The sequence below is a fragment of the Homarus americanus genome, unplaced genomic scaffold, assembly GCF_018991925.1.
Source record: "Homarus americanus isolate GMGI-L3 unplaced genomic scaffold, GMGI_Hamer_2.0 scaffold55524, whole genome shotgun sequence".
NCBI lineage: Eukaryota > Metazoa > Arthropoda > Malacostraca > Decapoda > Nephropidae > Homarus > Homarus americanus.
In genome coordinates, this window is record NW_024714121.1 from 415,737 (window position 1) to 426,869 (window position 11,133).

Genomic DNA, 11,133 nt, shown 5'->3' on the forward strand with positions numbered 1-11,133 from the left:
GTGCGACTCTCTTAGAATTCCTCGGACTTGTGGTCACTTTCTAACGTCTCGTGTCTTCTCCAAAAACCTTCCAGAGGGCACAAGGTAGCCCCGTTCTTAACAACACGGCAGACCAAGAACTGGACACGGGCTACGTCAACAAGCACTTAAAATAAATATCCCTCACAAAAAACATATCCGCCAGTCAAGTCAAGAATGGCGGGTATTGGATAAATTTAATACAATTCAAAACTGTGACTTGAGGGAAGTTAAGACGTAATGTATTATTTATTATGGCTATTTCAACGTCACTTATAGTCCTCCAGGTCGAAGAAAGAATTGTTGTGTGAAACTTTAAGAATCGTCTGTGCCTTGGGACATACTCTCACGTCACTAGTTCTGGGGCAAAAAATGGACAAACGAACATTGGATAATTCATCTTTTGTCGTAATGTGTGTGTGTGTGTGTGTGTGTGTGTGTGTGTGTGTGTGTAATAGTAGGATACGTTCTCTGTAGGAGTCTTTTGAGCACCCCCTTTGTGTCACACCTTAACCGATACAACGAGATGTGTGCTCACAGCTTCAGTGTGGCAGAAAATACATCGTTCGAACCTTTGAGAATCCATCTATTCAACGGTGTTTTAATTGAAAAAGTGAGACACTGATCTGTACCCACCTAACACCTCCCTCCCCCTCCCCCCACATATACATCCTCACTACTCCTCACACCGCCTCACTACTCCTCACACCTCCTCACTAATTCCTACAAATTTTTCCCACTTACAGCCATAAACCAGACATTACCTACACGTCTGCGTTAATAGGTGGGCGATAATCATTATTACTCGGTTTAGAATACCTGTCCTGGTTAATACTACTTAACACAGATGCTATTAAAGGTCGGTAGATAGGTAAGGAACATACTCTGTAACTAACGCTTGCTGGGGGGGGCAAATAACCAACACTAAACAATTATTCGTTACTGGACAAGAACGCCTGTGAACATTCTACAGCGCACGGACAAAACCCACCAGACAAATTACCCACAAACCGGAATCCTTAATATAAAATACTTCACTGGACAAATTTCCCACGTTTATGAATGCTCTCGACGGCGAAATAACACTGAGTGAGGTTGGATAGGTTAGGTTACACTTGGTTCTTCACTAAACCAAAGTAAGACGTCCTACAGGTGTGTGTGTGTGTGTGTGTGTGTATGTGTGTACAGCTCACCTCCCTAATGAATTGTACGAGGTGGATAAGGAAACTTGAATACATTAGTCCGAACCTCGACGAGACAAATTTCCTTTTATAATGAAAATTTTTACTAAATATTTAACTGTGCTTTTATTAACTCAAGCCGTTACTTAAATCCTGCTACTTGTACTAAATGTCTTCCTACTTATACACAAAATCTATCTTCTTTCGTCTTCCACTTAACCTCACCACGTGTTAAACCTCCACATACCCAAGACCATCCACTAAGTTGTCTTGCACTAATCCACCAACGGTAAAAAAAAAAAAAAAGCACCAGCTAATTGGCTAATTTAAATACTTCGTCCGAATTAATGTTTTAATTGAAATTTTTGGTTATTCACAAGTTAATTCAATTGTGAAAATTGGTCACCGAACCGCTAAAGCTTCCGTTAATAGGTAGAAATAAAATCATGAATAAAATATGATGGTTAAATATTCATGTAGGCAAACAGTCAATTTACACGCCCATGAACTCGTTAATAATAATACTAATAATAATAATACTGATAACACTAATAATAATATTAATAATAATAATAATAATAATAATAATAATAATAATAATAATAATAATAATAATAATAACGCATCCTTAACTGAAGTCTTAATTGCTGATCATTAGTGTATTTACTAATCTAAAAGAGGCGCTAAATATCATGGTTGTTGGTGTCCAGTATAATACACAGTAAGCTCATAAGGATCCCGGCGTAATGAAAACCACAGGGCCGGCGTAATGAAAACCTCAGGACCGGCGTATCCAAAACCACAAGGCCGGCGTATCCAAAACCTCAGGGCCGGCGTATCCAAAACCTCAGGGCCGGCGTATCCAAAACCATAGGGCCGGCGTATCCAAAACCACAAGGCCGGCGTATCCAAAACCTCAGGACCGGCGTATCCAAAACCACAAGGCCGGCGTATCCAAAACCCGTGACGTATCATTTTTTGGGAGTATAATATTTTTTTCTAAATATCTAAAATTTTTGGAGGATGTAGAAAAATTGAGTGTCTATAATTTATTGATTATCTTAAGCCTTTTGAAGTAAATACATTTTTTGAAGACTTGAAAAAAATAATCTGGGGTTGACTACCTAAAATTTACATAACAAAATTTATCGACTACTTCAAAACAACCGTGTACTTGATTTATTTTTCTCGGTATTCTTAACAAAAAATCGGGAAAACCGCAAATTTTCTTGTATCAAAATTAAGTGATTGTTTTTTTCTTAAGTGTCTAAAAATCTCATCTACAATATCAAGATTCTACAAAAATTTCGCGATTCTAAAACTGAATTAAAAACAATATATGCATCTTAGGGACGGCACAATACTACCATCTGTACCTAAGCCGTCCTAATGAAGTGTTAAGTCCCGTCCCTCCTAATTCGCCAACAAAGGCATCTAGGACTTAACCATTTAGCTGTGGTTAGTGTTAAAATATCCAAAATAACATAATAACACCCTCCTAAATACGAAGAAAAAAAAAATCGCCGTCAGTTAGATCAGGAAAGGCGGAAGGTGTTCAAGCGACTACACAAACATCGAAAGGAGTCATTCATTCATTTGGCGTCTGTGAGTTTTATAATACCGCTAATTTCTTTTCTCACCCCTGCCCCCTCCTCCCCTTCTCACGCCGTCACTCTCATCCTCAATTATTTCCCTCAGCCGCTTTTTACCCCACGAGATGAGGGTCATACTATACCTCGTGTGGATTTCATTTCATTTCTTTTCATTTGGTATTATTATTATTATTCAGGGTGGGGGAGGGGAAACTTGCTTCCGATTCTGCTATATGCTTATCCAGTCGTCTCCCGTTGATTGCTCTCTGTCTTTGCTTGGTTCTGCCCATTTATTAATTATTGTAGATTTCCCATGCTTCTGTTCCCTGTTATCATATTGAGTTTTATTATCCGTCTTTAATTTCTATTCCAAGAGTTTTATCGTGTTCTCTCTCTTTCTCTCTCTTTTCTGTCCTTTATTCTCTTCTTAGGTATTTTTATCACGTTGTCTCTCTTTCTTTTATCTTCCTGTTCCATTCTCATCACGGTGATGTAATTCTTAATCCGAAAATTATCTCTTCCACTTTTATCATAATTGTTGTGTTTCTCTCTCTCTCTAATAACACCTATTCCATCATTCTTAAAATAATTATAATCTTTTCTTTTTCTTATTTCATTACATCGTCTTATTTCTAATTTGTCTCAACCAATTTATACATCTACCGTGTTCATTAACCGTGTATATAATATTTCTCAAATCTCTAATAATAATTATTCTCGTCTACCCTATTTATCACGGTGTACCTATTTCTTCCACCTCAAATTTGTGTATTTTTTTTTTCCTACAGTGTCTAAATTTATCACCTCTCTCTCTCTCCCCTTTTCCCAATTCCACCTTTTCCCCTTTGCAATGACGTAACGCTCAACCTTTCAAAAGATCGCTTCACGCACATATTTCATCATTATGCGTCTATTCTATCTATCATCTTTCAGCTTCCCTCATTCATCACCCTGATGGCAATTCTCCTCCTTACATCCCATTTTGCGCTCCCCCACCTTTCCTTTATTCATATTTTATCCCTCCATCCACAGTTCCTATTGTGGCCCGTCTGCGATCCTTGCCTCTCTCTCTCTCTCTCTCTCTCTCCTCCCATACCACACTGGGCTACCCTACTCCTCCTCGTCTCTTCCTTCCAACCTTCCTTGTTTCTCCTTCTCCACCCTTGCTTCTTCCTCCATTTCCTCCTCTGTATCCTGGCCTTCTCTTCTCTTCCTGTTTTACTCCATTTTTTCTTGAATTTCTCTTCCTCTTCTCTTTCCTCATCCTATGTCAAATTATCCCTTCCCACTGACAGTCCGTCCCTCTATCAGCGTAGGTGCTCTCTCTCTCTCTCTCTCTCTCGTGAATTCCCACAATTAGGATAACCTCAATTTTTTTTTCTCTTCATTTATCTATTTATCCATCACTCTGTTTCACTATCCATCACTGCCGCTTCCCTCCCTTACCCTTTTCCTCCCCCAATCCCATAGGTTCCATTATCCACTCCTCCCTCCCCCACACTACCATAGGCCCTAACTATCCTTCATTGCAGCCTCCCTCACCCCCCTCCCTCCCCCTCACCCCTTTGTATCCTGCCCCTTAAGACCCCATTAGCGGAACAGTCCTGATTGCCACGGCTAAGATTGCACGAGCACCTTATTAGCATTCAGATGACGGCTTAGGTAACTGATGCTGTCTCTGCTGATCAAGTTGGTGAAGGGGAGGTGTTGTGGTGTTACGGGGTGGTGTTAGTGGTGTTACGGGGTGGTGTTGTGGTGTTACGGGGTGGTGTTGCAGGGTGGTGTTAAGGGGCGGTGTTACGGGGTGGTGCTAGTGGTGTTAAGGGGTGGTGTTGCAGGGTGGTGTTAAGGGGTGTTAGTGGGTGGTGTGGGTGGTGTTAAGGAGGTGTTGAGGGTGGTGCTAGAGAGAGGCTGGTACTAGAAAGGGGCTGGTGCTAGGGTGGGACTGGTGCTAAGGAAGGGGTGGTGCTAAGGATGAGACGGCACTAGGGAGGGGCTGGCTTGATTTTGGTAGTGAGAATAGTGAGGTTGGAATGATGACCCTTTGCTCGGGCGGTGCTGGAGAGAGGTGATGGTTGCTACGGATAATGACACTAGGGTGATGGTGCTGAGTGGTACCAGAAAGGCGCTAGCAATGAATGGTGACAGGGTACAGTGTTAGTTGTACAGGAGTGATAATTGGGAGGGTGTGGTGTTAGTGGTACTGGTACAAGGATGATGGTGTTTGTAGAGGTATATATATATATATATAAGTCTCTCAGTTTTCACACCTCAACACCACTCCCCCAGGTAATCGTCAGCTGCATCCTCCTCCTACACGGCCACATATAAACAATGTCTACAGTACGTACAGGTAAGGCATCACACACTACTCAACACGCGAAGCCACAGATACAGATGTTTGAAGGTAATTAAGAGGACCAGTTACGTTTAAATGTTATGTATACTATATGAACAAGGTAACATGTTATAAAGAATACACAAACTACTGCTGCCTACTGTACCTCTGTTCTGTCGCCAGCACCCGGGAGTTACATCACCCCTTACCCACCGCCTATTGCAAACTCTTCATTAACTTGCCAGCTGGAAATTCCGCTTCATTCTCATAGCACTTCATGTTGCAAACTCTACTTAGCCTGCGTGTTGCAAATTATCTTCCATCTTCTTACCTCCTCCCACGTGTTGCAAATTACTTTACCTTAACGTCCAGCGTGTTGCAAGCTACTCTAACCTTTCCTCCCGCGTGTTGCAAGCTACTCTAACCTTTCCTCCTGCGTGTTGCAAGCTACTTTAACCTTTCCTCCTACGTGTTGCAAACTACTCTAACCTTTCCTCCTGCGTGTTGCAAACTACTCTAACCTTTCCTCCTACGTGTTGCAAACTACTCTAACCTTTCCTCCTGCGTGTTGCAAGCTACTTTAACCTTTCCTCCTACGTGTTGCAAACTACTCTAACCTTTCCTCCTGCGTGTTGCAAACTACTCTAACCTTTCCCCCCGCGTGTTGCAAGATAATACTTTCATCTTGCGTCTTGTAATTTTTGCTTCACCTTTCCTGCCTACTGCATATACTGCATGTTGCAATCTCTACTTCACCTACCTACTGCTAATCAGCTTAATCTCCTTGTATCTTGCGTGTTGCAAGTTCTACGAACGAGAGAGTTTCGCATCTGGGTTGTTAAACTGATAAAGCCATTTAAATTGCTTCTGGTTAATGAGAACAGCCTCACCTGTATCGTTCAACAGACACAAACAATAAACTAACATGAACACCTGGCGGGGTCTCTGTTGAGTCAGCGTGGCCAGGTGTACCTATTCATTACCTTAATCATTAGACAATTTGACTGTAAAAAAGATACCCCTTCCCTGTCTCAGGTGTTTGATCTATAATACGTATTATTTATTTTTGTTCTCTTTCTCTTTTCCTTCAGGCTGGTCTTAACACCTACAGTACAATAAATAGGTTCTTCAAAAAAGCTTCTGTGTAAAAATATAAATACCGGAAGAATAATACGGTAATAGTAGTAGTAATAATATTATTATTATTATTTTATTAATATTAACAATATAAATAATATTACTAATAAAATTAATACCGTTATGAATACATACATTATCATTATAATGTTATGCCTTATTAGTCATTAATATTATCATACCATCAACTGATAGTTCAACCCAAAGAAACATCGCATGACGACAGATAAGACAAACATAGACATTTAACAGTAACTAACTAGTAAATACACGCTCCTACCTGGACCCAGGAAGTCAGATCAGCTGATTGCCAAAATAACAAGTCTCTCCCCGACACGTGGTTGAGGGGCAGCCAGACCCGTCGACCGTCTTGACCTCATCGACTTACGTTTACTTGGCAAGTGTTTGATACACCTCGACACCACGCCTGTCTGTCTGTCTGTCTGTATGGACGCCGAGAATGGCTTCAACCAATTTCACATGCTCCTTCTTGGCTGAATCGACTACCTATCTAACATTGTTTATACAGCTACCTGCACTGTCTAATGTACGTACAACACCAACGTGAACGTATATGACAATTTTATTGAATCTTACTAAATCTATGTAACGTTACGAAGCCTTAGTAACAGAGCGAGTGAAATAGCAGTAGATAAGCCCGTAGAGTTATTGAGTCCTAACCTAGCAGCGCGGTGGTGTTCCTGAGGTCACAAGGTTGAAGGTCGAGGGGGGCGAGGGTCACCGCCTTGCTCCACTTGTCTTCTCAATATTTGAAGGCACGTGGAGCCAACAGTGTATTGTCACTCCTCTTCACACTTCCATGAACTCGGTAACGCCTTCGAAATCCATGGATGACAATGATGGGAGATATCTTGAAAAATAATATCAGTCCTGAATATTACATGTTTGACTCGCTGGCTGTTAAATATAAGTGTATATATGCTAATGTGACGTACACACCGTATATAAAAACTACTATTAAACATAATTATATTTTCACAACAAGACATAAATTACATGCTTCTCTCATAGTTCCAACACACACACACAGACAGACACACACGACATGACAACAAAAACGATGAGATTAACAACTGGCTAATGTAAGAGGAAAGGTATTAAGTCCTTAACTTATTTTACCAGTGATCAAACTATCTAGTGATCAAACTACCCAGTGATCAAACTACTCAATGATCAAATACACTGTCGTACATCAAGGCCATTAGACGAAGGCGATACAGTAACTTGGGTTGAAGAGGTCAGGTGGTGGTGGCAGACGGGGTCATACAATACAACCTACAGATCGTTGACAATATTGTTGAGTGAGATCAACAGATCGGCGCCAGAGACATTGATAAAAACTCTCAACGGTAACCTGACTGTTAAGACTCAACAGATACAGGAACTAATTGTATCATGACCTTTTATTTATACCTGTGGGCGACAATTCAGTGACTGTCAGTACCTATACCTCCTCGGTACCATCACAACAGCCTGGCAGTTTTGGTTATATCAAAGACTAAGTGGAATCCTCACCTGGTCTGCTTTCAGTGTGTTCAGTCACAAGTGAGTAACACTCGCCTCGTGGACCTTAACAACAGTGTCCTCAGGTAAAGAGCAGGTGTGCTGGGAGGAGCCCGGGAGAGGTGGAGTACTTCATGGTGTACAGTGCAGGCAGTCAGTGGCATGAAAACAATGCTCGCCTCATGTAACTCATGTTCACTAGGAGTAATACCTAATCCCTCCCTGCTCCCTTAGGCACGCAAGCGCGCGCAGGTATACATGCGCACCTGCGCATGTATGCTTATATCCGCGCAGGCGCAAGAACACTTACATAGAACACACGCGTGTACACATGCAGGCGCGCGCAAATGTACACACATAAACAAATGTACAGACACATTACAAGGGAGAAAGACTTGTTTACCTACTGAGCATCAAGTGGTTTTTATCACACAAACGCCTCTTACACCAAGCAATATATGTAAATAAGCTTCTATACACAAGTATACAAAATGACAAACACATGTATACTGTAGATGTGCTTGAGTAAATATAAAAATGTGTATACAATATATAATGAATATACAGTAGATTAAATATATATACATGTATAAATATATAATATTTAATATTAGTGTATACAAACATAAGAGGTGATGGGGCAGCACCAGCACACCACAACCCCCACCACCGAAGTCATTAAACTTTGACATCGTCCCCATCAGATAATACCATTTGGGGAACAACACATCCGCTGGAGCAAAATATAAAACATCTTGTTTTAATCAGAATCTGAAGAAAAAGAAAAAAACGTTCGAAACGCATTTTTCACACGTGCTTCAGGCTGGGCGCGCGAGCGAGGGACCCAGGCCCCGGAGTGAGCGTATTTCCGCCTGTGCCAAAACAGACGGAGGCGGCTCGGTCTTCTCATCTCGTGAAATGAATTATGCTTATTATATTCTTAATGGACTCACACTGTACACCTGGCTGATGTAGATACGGTGTTTACATACGTGTCGGCAATCACTCTAGGCTGGTCATCCGTGATAAACAATCCCGAGAAACAACAATATACACAAGAGTATATAATACACTACATATATCTCTGTTGGAGTGGATCTTTAAATTTTGAAAATATTGCTGAACAAAGTATTTAAACTGTCAGCAAAAACACAATTACACACAGCACAACTCACTTAAACAACTTTCTAACTGACACAGAAGAGGGTAGGGTGAAAAATGCACATGATATGGTCTTCCGCGAAGCTGTATTGCAACGCAAAAATGAACCTTCCCTTCAACTGAAATTGGAAACGAAACACAATGGATGAGTTTCCATTACTTCTCAGGGGGAGAGAGAGGGAGTCGTGATCGCTAGCAGTGACGAGCGAGGCTTCACAACGCTCCCCAGATCTAACCCTCCACCACACTACCCTCCTCCCCCCAATCGACCTACGATACGTCACCCTGCACACCAAACCTAATCAACATCCAACACACACCTAATTCCAATCAGGTGGAGCCAGCCGCCAGCGCTCACCATGAACTAACTCAGCCACTGACCCCAAACGGAGAGAAGAGAGGTGAAATAGTGTGAAAATTTTGGCATTCTGCAGTAACGTGGCAGCGGACTTGATGCGGCATCTAATTTCCTCCCCCTTTGGATTTGTTCTCGGCCAGAAAAATATCGTTCACTAAGAAAAAAAAATAAATAAATAAATTGGAGAAACAGGCGAGTGAGGAAGATTGGTTAGTTTGCTGGACTGGAGGGTGATTTATTTTGTATGTTTCATGAAATTTGTTCCTGAAGGGATTATTGTCCCAGACGCCAGTTAAAACATTATTTCCACGCGCACTTTATCCCCCGTCCTTCTATTTCGTGTCGGTCTGTATGATCGCTTAATGACGTGTACATGTTTATTTACCCAGCAACACTTCATCAATCATATATATATTGTATGTTTTCGTTCATAGTTGTGGCGGTGTTTACCTACGTTGAGCGGCACATCCCCTCATTTATTCACCCATGTGTATTACGATATAAAAGATGCAATTCTTACCGGAATAGCTAAGTAAATTTACCCTTTCAAAATAAACATTAATGTTTATGAAAGATATTCTAGAAACTACCCCAATTAAAAAGCTCGTCATAAACATTAATTCTGATATATAAATCAACCCAACTAATGCCAGGGTTAATAAAAACAAAATCTAACACTTCACTATTTTGTTGGAAATTCACGTTTTCCAAATTCTCGCGATATTCAGTTGACTCCCTCCTCCTCCTCCCCACTTGACTAACGGCCTCTTTCGTGTTCAAAATTGGCCGGGCAAGAGGAGTGTGGTGGAGGCCGGGCAGTAACACTCAGTAACGAGTTACCTCCAGCCCCTGACACTTCGTTAACGGGCAGTAATACTCAGTAACGAGTTACACCCAGCCCCTGACACTTCGTTAATGGTTAGTAGCACTCAGTAACAAGTTACCTCCTGTCTCTGACACCCTCGGCATTTCAGTCACTTGATACAACACTCCCGGCGGTAACACGAGTGTCCAGCTTAGCCGTGACATAACCATCAGTTACAAGTAACTCTCACATGTAACCCCGGCCGTAATAAAGTGCCCTCAGCTTGAGCTGTGTCCAGCCCTCACACTCACTCTTCACAATTGAGTAAATAAAAAAAGCGTTGGCGAAATATACTGTATTTATACGCATCGTGCCACCTTAAGTGTTGAACAAGTCTTACCTTGCAGTAGTTCCGAACTGTTGTTGGAGATCACTTGCTGTACTGTACACTAATAATCCCTTAAGCCGACTGGAGAAGACATCATCCTAATGTTAGCGGGCCCCCAAATGGACTTAGTCTCACACAAACACTCGTTCACTTCCAGTCTCAAAGAATCCAAGTTCCAAATCCAGGATGAGAAAATAAATAAAAATAACAATATACTTTAAAGCACCAATAGGTTCCACCGCGTCGAAGCACTCAAGAGACCACAGTCACAGTAACACTATGTACTCATAGGCGTCACGGATACACTAAGAGTAAGCGCTAGACACAAAGTCCACAAGGTACTAGAACAAAGTTGCCAAAGCCGGAGCAGAGAGGCGTACGTGCTCCCTCCCCGGTGTCTGCAAATGGACTGGCCATTCTTCAGACAGCTGTACTCACAGGCAATCAGTCTCAGTGCCAGGATGCCAGCTCCAGGAATTTACTTTAGCAATTTCATGGGGGAGGCCCTCTCCGGAAAATCAATCGGTTTGTCTTGGGATATTGGTGCTGAAACTGATGTGTATATACAGACGTAGTTGAAATACGTTATATGATTCACATTTACACTGTAATATTGTTTTTAATCAACTCC

General features: G+C 41.6%; 1 protein-coding gene across 4 annotated transcripts in view; it reads right to left on the reverse strand.

Annotated features, from left to right (window-relative positions):
* The window catches only part of LOC121875690 (insulin gene enhancer protein ISL-2B-like), a 317,957-nt gene extending 307,056 nt beyond the window's left edge, over window positions 1–10,901 (reverse strand). For all 4 annotated transcript variants that reach the window (XM_042380345.1, XM_042380337.1, XM_042380329.1 and 1 more), the window contains exon 1: window positions 10,515–10,901. The gene's annotated coding sequence lies outside the window, so the exon portion shown is untranslated. The remainder of the gene's footprint in view (window positions 1–10,514) is intronic.
* Window positions 10,902–11,133: the final 232 nt, after the last annotated feature.